Source organism: Cupressus sempervirens, chromosome 9 (assembly GCF_028749045.1).
Source record: "Cupressus sempervirens isolate cs-2001-9-10 chromosome 9, ASM2874904v1, whole genome shotgun sequence".
NCBI classification, from domain to species: Eukaryota; Viridiplantae; Streptophyta; class Pinopsida; order Cupressales; family Cupressaceae; genus Cupressus; species Cupressus sempervirens.
Window position 1 is genome coordinate 724213613 of NC_143126.1, and position 14794 is coordinate 724228406.

Here is a 14794-nt window from a genome sequence, read left to right on the forward strand (position 1 = left end):
TATATAAATATATTTTATATATTTATGTAAGTTGTATGCCTTAATTATTTATGTTCTATATAATTTTAGATTAGTATTTTAACGATTCTTAATTTTTTATCTTGAGTTTCATTTTAGATTAGTATTTAATATATTATTTGTATCTATAATTCATTCTTGTGTTTTGTGCTTAATCATTGAGAATTATGTTGTATTGAGGTTTTCACTATAGATTTTATTGTTTGAGAATTTCTAAAGATTTTATTTATTTAAAATTAGATTCCATGTTTTAGATTTGGCTTTATGGTTTGTATTAAATTTTTTGTTTCCGAGCTTGTTGTAATTTTTCTATAGTTCCTATCACTTGAATAGAGTAGAGAAGATCCTATTGCCGAGAAGTGAGAGTTCTTGTTGCCAGTTTTATTTGGTTTACAATAGGTTTCCTTTCATAATTGTATTCATTGTCACTTATCTTATGACTCTCATTCTTTTTATTGGATTATAGTCATGACACTTCTCACAAGTTTACACCCCCAGATTGACGTGTATAGACCAAATTGAACTTCATTAGAAATTGTTAATTCTATCTTATTATTTTCTCCAGTGTTGGCCTATCATTTTGGTGTTGTTTTCAAGGAGAGGTATCAATGGAAGGTTAGTTTAGTGAGATGAGTTAGGAATAGTGTGCCTTAGAGAGTGTCTGATCAAGTGTTGACCTTTCTTAGTCTGGCACCCTTAGTTTGCGTTGTGGTAAATCATATAGATGCATTGTTTTAGAATTTTCCAGTTAGATTCACTTTTACATTATCACTTTTTGTTGTGAGCAATTGGTGAAAAAAAAGTAATTTTGAAGAAAAATGTTAAAAATGATGCATTTTCAAGGTAGTTCACACACATCAATTTTGGGGAAAAAATTCTTCAAAAATACAAAATGTGAATAGGATGCAAGAAGAAAGGGTCATTTTCCCTTGACCCAACTAGGGGTTTCTATCCCTAGTCCTTCAGTTTCAAATTTAAAAACAAAGGAAGAAATCACACCAATCAAAGGTGATGTTTTTATAGATTCTTTACCTAATGAATGAAATTTAGATGATCTTAATCTTCCATTATCACAGGTATGTACACATATTATCTTCATGCTTGAACAAGAGCAAATATTTGATGACTTTCTAGAACAATGTGATTTTGAGAATGATAACTTAACCGCATGTTTTTCTATTTGTTACATGCAAGATGATAAGTGCATATGCTTGAACAACCAAGAGAGCAAGGTGGGTGAAGTACAAGAGCCTCACCATGATATGGATGTAAGTAAACAAGTCTTCCTTGTAATTGATGAACTATTGCAAGCATCAACTCAAGAAGATCAATGTATGCATTATTATGATAACATGTATCATCACTCTATTGCATTACAAAGACAAAATATTTCTTCAAGACACATTTCTTCACAAAATATGCACAATGAATGGAATCATGAATACTCACAACAATTATATCCCTCCTTAACATCTTTGTTCCACCCATCCTACTTATTTCTACCCACTTTATCTCCTCCATAATTCTTACCCTTTTCATTATCCAATTCACATCATATACTACCCACTCAACTATATCCACCAAGGAAACCATAATGCTTCCTAATACATTTCATAATAAAGTGGTTAAGACTGCATGTAATATTGAACAAGGATCCCTTTACCATCTAATCATGTGCTTGAAATTAGTAAATCAATGTTGGACTATACTGACTCACATAATGGATTTGATTTTGATTAAATTGGCTTAGAAGAACAATGTACTTTAATGAATTATAATGACATTTTTTCTTTTTCCCTCTTAGTAAATCACAATGTTTAAAATGAATGCACATAAATAAGTTTAAACTTGAAATTGAGTCAATTTTAATCAACTATGTGTGTTGACAATAATCAAACACTAAATAATGTTAAACTCTATGCATTCCTCACTCCAAACATGTGTTATTAGATTCATCAGGATCTATCTTTTATTATTTCTCTACTTATTCATAATGATCTTTGGAGGGCTATGTTTAAAATTTGTATTCCCCACATACTATTTGATTTGGGACCAATGATAATTGATTAAACATAATCATAAGGGATTATATGCATTAATGACCAAGTAAACAATGATTGTAAATGGCTGATCTTTAATCTCAAAAGAATTAAGTATGGAGTTAAGTTGGGGGGAAATCTCTTGAAATTTATAATAAATCCTCCTTGAATTTTTCATTGGTGCCTCTAATATTCATAAATTGTGTGACACTTGAATCACATCAAGGTATGTATTCTTGCATTAGCTAATATTTATCTTTTTACTATACAAGACTTCATTATCAAGTATTTATTTGTATAAATAACTCTACCATTCATATTCTATTAAATATATTACACATCATGGTGGAATTATTAAATAAATGATTAATATACTTGATCTACTTTACCTTGAGAATGTGGTTACATGGTTCTTTTGGTGGTTATCCAATACTACTGCACACATGTCAATTAATGAATGTTTCCTTACTTAGCATCCAATGATAAAATATGTTGGTCTTACTATGAGGAGAAAAAGATGCTTTCTTTGTATTTCCCTCATGGAATTCACAAGTTGATTATTGGGATATATGTTCAAAATTTATGGATACCAATTCTCTTTTGTACCACCTTGGGTGCCAGATAATGTGACACTTGGTTTTTGGGATCTATGGGTCTTATATTTTTGGCTAATTCTTCATCACACATAGCATGAATTCATGAATGGGGAATCAAAAGACTCTAAGTATTTTCCCATCATGAGTTGATCCATCTACCTATCTAAAGCCATGAGGATGAGTTTGAGTGCCACATTGGTCTTTTTCTATGTTGCCTTAACCATGGAAAATTGCTTCTACAACTAGTAATTATTTCAACCAAGTGAGTGGGCATGGTTTTCAAAATTCTATAATCATCTTTTTAATATGGCGGCATGCATTCACTAGGATCCAACATTCTTGTAACACTCATGCTATGAAGATATGAATGGTCACTCTTGGTGAAATGTATTTCATTCTATTAGTCATCATTTCAAGATCTACAAGCAATCCATTTAATTAATGAATTGCAAGGAACTAAGGTTTTGGATGGTATCATTATTCATCATCATATAAGGATTTATTTTTCTTTGGTCATTATATGCAAATATTTCATAAATGAAAAAAAAAAAAAAACAATAAAAGATCCAACAATGAAAACCTTTGGGTGTTGTTGGCCAGTTAATATTTGAAAACTAGTTCTCGATGGTTATTAATTGCAAAATAAATTCTTAGTGGTGAAAAAAAAAATTATAGCTCTATTTAAGTAGTGATTGATTGAAAACTAGCTTGCCAGCTATCACTTGTCATTATCAAATTTTGCAAAAAAAAAAAATTTAAGGATTTTTTTTCACTAATTTATGTATTTTTATTAAGCTACTCATTTTTTTGGGAACATTTAGATGCTTCTATGGATCTTCCACTCTGAGTATTTCTAGCACCTCCAACCTCACTTCTATAACTTTGCTCCAGTTTGTGGTGGTCACCATGCCTTTGGTCACCTATCAGTTGAGGTGTTTGAGAAAATGAGATTCCAGTCTTAGTGTTGCTACATTATTTTGGCTACCTTGGCGTAGATGGAGATATGAATTGGTAAAATGATCAATTATATTTTTCATTTTTTAATCTCATGACTTTATTAATATTTATTATTATATTGATCATGTATGCAACATTAGTGTCTATCCTCTCCTTATTTCTTGAGGATGGTCAACCTTTTAAATTGCAGGGGCAGAGGGGGGGCGAGGGGCAGGGGCGAAGTGTACCATACTTTTCACTTGTTTTGATTACCCATTCTTTCCCTTTATTCTATTTCACCATTCATAATCTTTCTTATTATTTTTCATTTCATCCATCTCTCATAGTCATTAACATTGCATACAAGCCCTCCAAGAGATAGCATTTCCACCAAGAATGCTATGAGAAATGAAATAAATTGCAAAAAAATAAGACACGGAAAAGAAAAAAAAGAACAATACAAATTGAAAAAAAAACAAGTTTAAGGGACATTGTGGTTATGCATAAGCTATACTACTTAGAAGGCTAATGTTTTAGGTCCAAAATATTCTTAGTTCAAATCAAATACTTTTTGACTATGTCAATTGCACAAGGATGTGCAATATGCTAAGTTGGGAGGGATGATGAGAGTAACTAATATCCAATTTTCCATCATAGTTCATCATATTCTTGCATTCCAATTCCATTCTATTTTCATATTATTTCACCATTTTATGTTGCAAATAATTTAATACATAAGTTATATTTAATTTAGCTCTGAGATTAGATTATGGAAAGCAATTATTGATTATCTTTACTAATGAGCATTATTCCTTTTTTCCTTGAAATATATATTTGCAACATGCATTCTATCCTTCTACGTAAGAATCTTATTGGTATTCATTTGGAGCATTATCAATTCCAACAATATTCACTAAGGAATATGTTGAGACAAATATATTGATGATATTATATTTATTACAATTTTGCAAGAAATCAAAATTCAAACATTTTCTATAGTTAATATTGTGTGGCACCTTCTAAGTAAATGAAGATGAATTTAGAAAATATGAGATATGGGTTTGGACTAGAATAGGCCCAATTATGTTCTTACGCGACCAAATCTTCCAAAATTAAATGAAAAAAGAAACATGAGTGGTTTTCTAAAGGCCAAATTTTCAAATTATTTGTTTGTTATATTATTAGAAAATTAGTTTACAAATGATTAGTATATTGTTAAGAAATTAGTGTATTGTGTTATAGAAAGAGTAGTCACATATTTTACACTCTTTCTTAAAAATAAAACACTAAGGTTTAGCCATAAAGACTAAACTTCCATGATCAAAATAAAATTGTTTGTTTTATATGTAAAAGGCTATATAAGCCATCACATATTCAAGAGAAAGAAGAATGTATGGATCAAAATATCATAATTATATTATTGTTCTTAGCCAACTTAAGAGTTATTTGAGCATTTTCTTCAATCGATTTGTCGGGAGGAAGGGCACCCACTCTCGACTATTGAATGTATATAAATATATTTTATATATTTCTATCAGTTGTATGTCTTAATTATTTATGTTCTATATAATTTAAAATTAGTATTTTAGTGTGTCTTAATTATTTATGTTGAGTCTCATTTCAAATTAGTATTTCATATATTATTTGTGTTGATTTCAGATTGGTTTTGCTAAGTGAGTGTCAACACACTAAAGCCATTTACCAAGTTCATGTTGAACGAGTAATACATGTCGAGCACAACATATAAATATTAGATCATGCCAAGTTGCGATGAGTGTCAAATCACTCATGTGCCAAGTCGCTCAAGTGCCAAACAAATAGACCATGCCGAGTAATTTAGGAGCCAAGTAAATAGTGGATGTTGAGTAATGTGGGTGTCAAGTCACAGTATATAGAATAGTGCATGCTAAGCATCAGTGACTTCATATGTCAAGTGACATAGTTTTGATATATTTGTTTATAATGGAACAAAAAACTATGTAAACCATTTCTAAGCTGACTTAAGGATAGACTATGGTCTTTTGAAGATAAGGACAAATCTATATTTGGATTCCCTATGCAATTACATATAGCCAATGAAAAAAAGGGAAGGTTTAAGTAGCAAAATGGATGAATCTCAGCTATAGATTCCTACCTAACCCTAAGCCACCTAAGTCTTCTTAAGGAGGATGAAGCCCTAAACTTTTTATGAAAAAAAACAAGGGGTAAATGATCAAACTGAAGGAGCGAACAAGATAGTTTGCAAAGCATTCAAGGTGACTTAGAAGAAAGAGTGAATTGCAGAATCAATTACAAAAGAACAAAGGATAGATAGAAGGATACAAAATTTGAGACATGCGATCATGAAGGATCAAAAATACATTTTGTAGAGGTTATCTATTATCAGGCAAGCAAGTGCCAATCGCAGGATCTATGCTGAGACATTTTAACAGGTGATCTCAGTTAAATCGCTTAACAAAGTAATCCTAACAAGCTATATGAAATCCTTTAATAGGGTGCTTACTTAAATGTAAGTCAAAGTCCTCTAACTAGGAACACTTCTAATAGGTTTTTGAAATCCTCTAACAAGGTGAGACCTAACAGTCTTTGTAAGGCTTTAACAGGGCAAACCTTTCATAGGGTAGACCATGATTCATGGTCAAATAATTGTAACGTTCATTAGATACAATTTATTGTTGCAGTAGTGAATATTTGTAGGTGTCATCCCCACCCCAATTTTACCTTCTCACTTGGAGGGTTTTTGGGTAATCATATCTAATGTTATGTGTGTGATTTATCACATGCTTACATGATTTAGATGCATATGCTTTACATGTTATTTTAGTTTACATATTGAATGCATATATGGTAAAAGTTTTATGGGTCCAAGTTTAAACTCCTAATTCACCCATGTCACCCCCCTCCCTAAGAAGTTTACTCTCTTTCCCCTTTTAATTCCAACAATTGGTATCATATCCTTGTTCTCTGAAAGAGAAGCTTTGTAGCTTTGAGAAAAGATCTTGAAATGGAAGTCTACATTCTAGGAAAGACTATTGAGAACTACAAGGTTGAAATACATCTCATACTACATCAACTGAATGAGGCAAGTGAGGAACTAAAGAAATTGTTAAAGAGAATGAAAGAGATTGTTATTATAGAGAATGACACACTATACAAAGAGATAGACACTACCAAGCTATTTGTAGATGGTGGCTCCAATAAATTTGATGCAACAATTGTAGATCTAATTTAAAAGAATAGAATCCAACCTGAGGAAATTAGAAATCTTAAGTTAGAGCAAGAATTACAAGCTATACTGCTATGTGAGGTTACTGAACAAAAGAAGAAAGCCATGGAAGAAAAAATCCATGATTGAAGAAGACAAAGAGTTCTAGCAAATAGATCAGAAGAGAAGTCAATAGAACTAATCAAGATTTCCAACATGCAATTGAATACTCTAAGTCAAATGATGAATGCCAACTATGAATTGAATGTCAAGGACATTGAGATAACTACGCTAAAATTGCAAAGTGACCTGAAAAGAGAAAAGGAATTTGTTGAAAGCCTCAACAAGCCAAATGAAGCCATCAAATACTTTGAGCAATTATTGAGATCCACTAGACCTAGCAATTATACATTAGGACTAGGCTACACAAGCACTAAAGAAGGAGAATCGTCCAAAGTTGCTGAAGAAAGGAACATCAAAGGTAAGAACTCCAAACCTACTTGTCACAATTGTGGTAAGAAAGGACATACTACTAATGTGTGCAGGAGTAAGAATACAAATCAGAATGTCAAGCCTACGAACATGACTCATTGTCACAAGTGCAACAAGCAAGGTCATTAGGCACATGAATGTAAAACTAGGACCATGCATAAACAAAGATTTGAAGATTATTCCTACAATTGTCAAAAGTATGGACATAGAGCCTTTGAATGCATATTCAAATCCATGTGGTCAATAAAAAAGCCAACAAAGGTAAGAAACAATGGAAACTTTTATAATTGGGATTATAATACAAGATATAGCTATTACTATTGTCAAGAATATGGACATATTCTTAAGAATTGCATTAGCACACACTTTAATGGTAACTAAAAAAGGTGGTTGAGTCAAACTACATGTTTTAGCTGTTTGAAGATTGGTTACATCAGTAAGCATTGTTCAACTAGGTCAAAGGCACCAATTTGTGAATTTGATAAAGGAAAAGGAAAGGAAAATGTTGAACACATCAAAGATGAGATGAACAAGACATGGGAAAAAAAAAAGATGATTTCAGCACATCAAATGGATAAGGGATCACTTCACCCAATGGGTCAAGTGATCACACCTCATCAAGCTAGGGAATCAAGAGGTATGCAGGACTAATATTCAAATGTTATATCATGCATCAGTTCCAAAAGGAGATATTACTAAAAAGAGTACATTAACATGAATAAAGATGCAAGATTTTGTTGAAAATTCAAGTTAAATCTTCAAGTTTTTCATGTTGTTGCCGAGTATGAAAAATCTCCTATGTGTGCTGAGTGGAATGTTAGTTGATGTTCAGCTACCAGACTATCTAGTTGATGCCAAACTCATAGTAGTTGCTGAGTGATGGATATGTCAATGGATGTCGAGTGATTTTGAAATTGGTTGATGCCAAGCTTATAGTTGTGTAAGCACTCAACATTAAATGCAAGGTTTTTAAAGGGTATATGATCATTTTTTTCTTATTATTCATCATTTTGAATTTAAGCAAGAGAAAGAAGAGTAGAAGATGATTCAAAAACCTGTCCAAAGCATTTGTAGAGAATTTAGCAATGATCTCACATCAAATTATCAGATTTCACAAGGTATTTATCATAAGCCAAGCTATGTAGTTTACTTTTGCATAAACCCTAGTTTGAAAAAATGGCATCTAGTTAAAAAAATTTTGAAGGGAAGGAAGTTTTGAATGTTTATCTTGTTATTAATGAAGTTAAGAAACCCATATTTAAATTCATTCCTAACATTGCCTATAAACGAGACCCTTCTAGCACATTTTCAATGATCTCACCAAATGTAATTATGGTGCAAGATGTGAGAAAGTGTTACAATTACAAAATAGGAGGTATAGGAGACATGGAGATTAGATATGCATATAATAGATTGTGTGAGAATGGTGTTTTGAAGGAGGAATCCAAAATCGTTGAGAAAAAGGGTTTAACATGAACCCTAGATTTTTCAAATGTGTTTAAAACTAAGTGGCTAAGAATTCTACTAAGCCAAATTCACAATGGTTATTTATGGCTAGAAGGAGGACCAATTAAGATCACCAAGAGAATAATTCATAGGGTTACTGGTTATCGAACCCTAGATCATCCAAACACACTAGAAGTGACTCCAAGGAAGTAATTGAGAAGAACATCAGAGTAGTTTGGAATAAGAGAGGTATGACTATAGATACCATCACTGATCCACTACTAAACTTTTTTGTAAGGGTAATCTCTCATAAATTCTATCAATCTAGTAGATTGAATAGTGTACCCTGCATAGTGTTAGATGTTGGATACAAGATTGTAAAGAAAGATCATACATATGATCTGGCATAGCTACAATTATACCAATTGATGGAGAACCTTGGAGCTATTAGGAAAACCAAGACTGCACAATGTAAATTTGGTTCAATTATAGTTTGTATATTCTTTTATGTACAAAATACATTTCCCTCTTTTGGTACAATAGGGTGGGAAAAAAATAGATCAATTGCAATGCAGATCAATGAATTCATTGAGCAGATGGGAGAAAAATTTGAAACCTTGATGACAAGTTACTTTGGAGATTTTAAGAAATCAATGAAGGAAAGAATGAGGATACTAATTTCTTTGGTTGAACAACATTATAATGACATATGTTTTCTTGTTGATGTTGATTACACTTTTGTGCAAGCTGCCACACCAAGGGTAAGAGGGTTAAGGCCACTTGGGTATGAAATAAATGTTGATGAAGCCTCAACAGCCATCACTACACTACTAAGAGAGGAGATAGATAAAGGTGCAAAGATATTTGGCAATTATGAGATGGTAAAATCAAAGATCACATCGAGTTGAAAAATGCATCAGCCATCGAGAAGAAGGATAAGTTAGTGAAGAAACTAAAATCCAAATTTGGAGAAGTTGCAAAGGAGGAGGAGGAGGAAGAAGAAGAAGAAGAAGAGGATGAAGATGAAGAACAAGCACAAGAACCTCTAGCTCTGACCCATGGCATGGGAGAAGACAAGGAAGAGGAGGAAATTGAAAGGGCCGAGGGAGAAGAAACTAAGGAAGCACCTACTCATTTCAACCCAAAGAAAAGGAAGGCTAAAGCATAACCAGTGGTAAAAGTAAAGAAAATTGTAAAACCTAGCCTAGCCAAACCCACTGTTCCTACCACCAGAGACAACACACATGCTACAACTCAGAAGGCCAAAGAAAAGACCAAGAAAATAGAGCAAGGTAGCCAAGAGGAAAAAAAAGACCAAAAAAAAAAGTGGTATAGCTAGATTCAAATGAAGAAAGGATAGAATCAAATGAAAATAATCAATTTAAAGTGGTAAGTCACAATCCCCTATCTGATCTTGAAAATTTATGTGAAAATATCAAAAGCAATGTAGATTTATCTGGCTTGAAACATATTGGTTTTGATAAACTTGGAAAAGAAGAGAAAAATTAAGTGGAAGAGGCATTATATGCCATGATGTCTAAGTTTAAGAACTCCCACTAGAATTTTCCAACACAATATCAAAAGGCTTATATGATATTGTTGATAAAAAATGGCATTATTGTCTGAATTTGGAAAAACAAATCAGAGAAACAACATTGGCTCAAGTGATGCCAGAACTAACAAAGGGACAGATTGCTAAGGTTTTCAAGAGATATGCAATTAGGTTTACACCTAAATATAGAGCCTTTAACATTATTCAAAATAACATTGAAGATGTGATCAAGAAATCAACCCAAATATGGAAACTTATCTATGGGTTGACCACTGTGAAACAAGGAGAAGCTGACCCTTCAAAGGGTAAACAAGATGATAAGGATGATGATAAACAAGATGGTAAAGATGATGAAAATGATGATAACAAAGAAAATGATGATAATAGAATGACATATTTGGGGAAGGAACAAATAAGAAAGATTATGACAAGGCAACAATAGAGCAACAACAAGATGAACAAAGTGTGTAGGACACACAAATGTCGATTGTCAGCCCCCCTCGTGACACAAGTGTAACAAATGAGACTATAATTGTTAAGGATGTTTATGATACTTCAGCTCAGAACATCAATCCATGTACTACAAAATACCTAAAGAAGATTCTAGACCAATCTACACTCCAAGCTAAACTCTATGAAAATCTAGTTTTGGTCAGTGTAGAAGAATTGCAAAAGGCAGTAACTGAGGTCACAAGGGAAAAGGTGAATACATAAGAACCACCTTATATCATCCCTTTAGTTACTAATGTACAACCTTCAATTCAAAAAATAGTAGATACATCTACTAAGGTTGATACAAGTGTTAAAGATGATACTATTGAGACAGGCAAGTAGAAGAGAAAGATAGTGCAAGACAACAAAAAATAGGACAGATAAATTCATCTGTACCTAAAGCACAAGAACAAGGTTCTATTCAAGTCATAATGATAGATCAAGGCAAGCCTGAAGAGCATGAGTTAACACTTAAGGTGAAGGAACAAGAAGTCATCCAAGCATTGGTAACTCTACCAACATTTGGCACTCCTTCTACACAGGTTCTTCAGAAGCTTAGCATAGAAGCCATTCCATTACAAATCTTAGTGCCAAGCCCTAGCTCATCAAAGGTTGATAAAATATTCCACTATGGAGACATAAGCCTTGATCAAGAAATTTTGATTCCAAAATTTGAATATGACACTATGACATTAGAGAAAATAGGCATTTTGCAATAGGCCTTAGAAAAGAAAAAGCATCAAGAAATGCTCAGAAGAGAACATAGGTAGAAGCAAGCACTCCAAGATATTAAAGACATATTTTTAGATGCATTTAGCCTACCAACTCTTGAAGAGACCAAGCCATTGATAGAACAACTAACAGATATAGTGGAAAAGGTCAGTAATGAAGACCTTGATACAACTACAAAACTTTTAGAATGGTTTGAGAAGAAGTTTCAAGGAAAGGTGAATGAGAAAATATCTAGTTAGATAGCACTAACTCAAGTTGCATTGGCAACTAAGGTTGAAGAGGTGAAGAAGGTACTTGAGAATATATTCTCATTGTACACAAAGCTATGTGATCCTACACTCTGCACTCAAGAGATGAGGAGTCACATTATGAGTCTGGAGAGAAACCTCAAAATATCAAATAATAAGTTACCTAAGAACCCAACTCAAAGTGAGAAGCATTGCAGAACATTTCTTTAGACACAAAGTCAATTAGTTGTACTGATAGAAAATGAGGCTAGCATAAGAGCCAAATTGACATGTATACAAGAATCCCTTACCCCTGACATGGAGACACTACACAAGGAGCTAGGTTATGCCGAGACTCTACTAAAGCAAGACCCCAATCTTTCTACCTTAGATGGCCTAGTGCACCTTGTTGCTGAGCTTGCAATCCAAATCAAGTCATTGGATGTTACATGTGACAAGTGGGATGTAGCCCTCAAGATCATAATGGATGTCCATAAATCCTTTTGGACAAACACTTTATACATGTATAGCCCATTTGACATAAGTTTCAAAAAGGGGGAGAATAAAGAAAGAGGGAGATATATCAATAAATGGGGGAGAATAAAGAAAGGGGGAGTTATAGAAATAGAGGAAGAATAAAGAATGAGGAAAGCAGCAAACAAACATTGATATCAGCTAAGACAGAGATATCAGCTAAGACAAAACATATCAAATGTCAAAGTATTAGATAAAATGCATTGAAGTCAGATAGGAGCACAAATTTTTAATATAAATTAGACACATTAACTCAAGGGGAGTTATCAATATTGAGGTATATAGGTTATTGCAAAATTTTGAAATTTTGAAAGTTTTGTATATAAGCCAAGTCATGGATATGTTATGCTCGAGAAGGTTGAGGTTGATTATGTATATTCAAGTGTTTTTGACACTCATGTCAAAGGGGTAGATTGTTGATCTCGGATTGGTTTTGACAAGTGAGTGTCAACACACTTAAGTCATTTACTCAGCTCATTCGAACTAGTAATACATGCTAAGCACAATATATAAATATTAGACCATGCCAAGTTGCAATGAGTGCTGAGTCACTCAAGTCCTGAGTAGATAGACCATGTCGAGTAATTCAAGAGTTGAGTAATTAGTGACTTCGTATGCCAAGTGACACAGTTTTCACATTTTTTTTGTAATGGCACAAACAACTATGTAAACCATTTCTGAGCTGACGTAAGGATATACTACGATCTTTTGATGATAAGGAAAAATCTATATTTGCATTCCCTATGCAATTACATGCAGCCAATTAAAAAAGGAAAGGTTTAAGTAGAAAAATGGATAAATCTTAGCTGTAGATTCATACCTAACCCTATACCACCTAAGTCTTCTTAAGGAGGATGAAGCCCTAAACTCTTTATAAAAAAATAAGGGGTGAATGATCAAACTAAAGGAGTGAACAAGACAGTTTGCAGAGCATTCAAGATGACTTAGAAGAAAGAGTGAATTGTAGAATTAGTTAGAGAAGAATAGAGGATAGAGAGAAGGATACAACATTGGAGACATCTGATCATGAAGGATCAAAAATACATTATGTAGAGGTGATCTTTTATCAAGCAAGCAAGTGCCAATCGCAGGATCTATGCTAAGACATTTTGACAGGTGATTTTAGTTAAATCTCTTAACAGAGTAGTTCTAACAGGCTATATAAAATCCTTTAATAGGGTGCTTACTTAATTGTTAGTTGAAGTCCTCTAACTAGGCACACTTCTAACAGGGTGTTGAAATCCTCTAACAAGGTGAGACCTGATAGTCCTTTTAAGCCTTTAACATGGTAGAGCTTTCAAAAGGTAGACCATGATTCATGGTCAAATCATTGTAACCTTCATTGGATACACTTTATTGCTACAGTAGTGAAGATTTGTGGGTGTCATCCCCACCCCAATTTTACCTTCTCACTTGGAGGGTTTCTGGGTAATCATATCTGGTGTTATGTGTGTGATTGATTACATGTTTACATGATTTAGATGCATATATTTTACATGTTATTTCAGTATATTAATGCATGTGATGAATGAATGGTGAAAGTTTTATGGGTCCAAGTTTAAACTATTGATTCACCCCCCCCCCCACCTTCTTAGAAGTTTACTTTTTCCCCTTGTAATTCCAACATAAATATCATGCATGTTTTTGCTTCCCCTATTCATAAATGTCTTAAGTTTGTTTATGATGATAAAGTGACGATAGTTTATCATAGTTTATATCATGCTTATAGGCCTAGGGATTCTACTACCATTGACTTCTTTTGGCCTTCATTACCTAATTAATGTCCCTTTTGACCTGATCATCTTTTTCATTTGTATCAAGTCTATAAACATCGTAAGATTATTTCATTAAGCTTACCTCCTATGGATCTTAACTTTGGTCTTTTGCCTACACCTTCCATACCTCCTTTACCTATGGCTTCTACATCTGTTAATCAAGATCCTCCTATTGCTTGTCAGTCTCCTGATAGTTCTCTTAATCTTCCTCTAGAACCTATGAAGGATCCTATAATTATTTCTCCTAGTTCTCAAAAAATTTAAGGCAAAATGTAATTGATTTTCTAACGAACATCGTAAAAAGCATCGTTCTCAAGCTAAAGCTTGTAATAAGAAGTTATTGCTAATAATGATGTTAAGTTGCATGATTCTAATGATTCTATTCATATCTTAGATCCTATTTTGATTAAATTAGATGAAGAAGATATGCTTGATGATGTTAATGATGAATATGAAACTACTAACATTGACATTGATTTACCTAATATGCTTTCCTCACAATTGACACTTAAACCTAGTATTGAACTTTTTGATTCTCAAGAGGATCCTTGTTTAGAACTGGCTATAATTCCTACTATGTTGGATATAGTCCCTCTTGCAAGTTACCCACCTTCCCTAAATGATATAAAACAAGATGGGGAGAGTAGGCGGCATGCTTGATTGGCTAGTCCTTCATGGTTGTCTTTGTTGTGTGTTTGTTTGTTATACTATATTTCTCCCATGATGTATTTTCTAAATGTTGTTAGATTC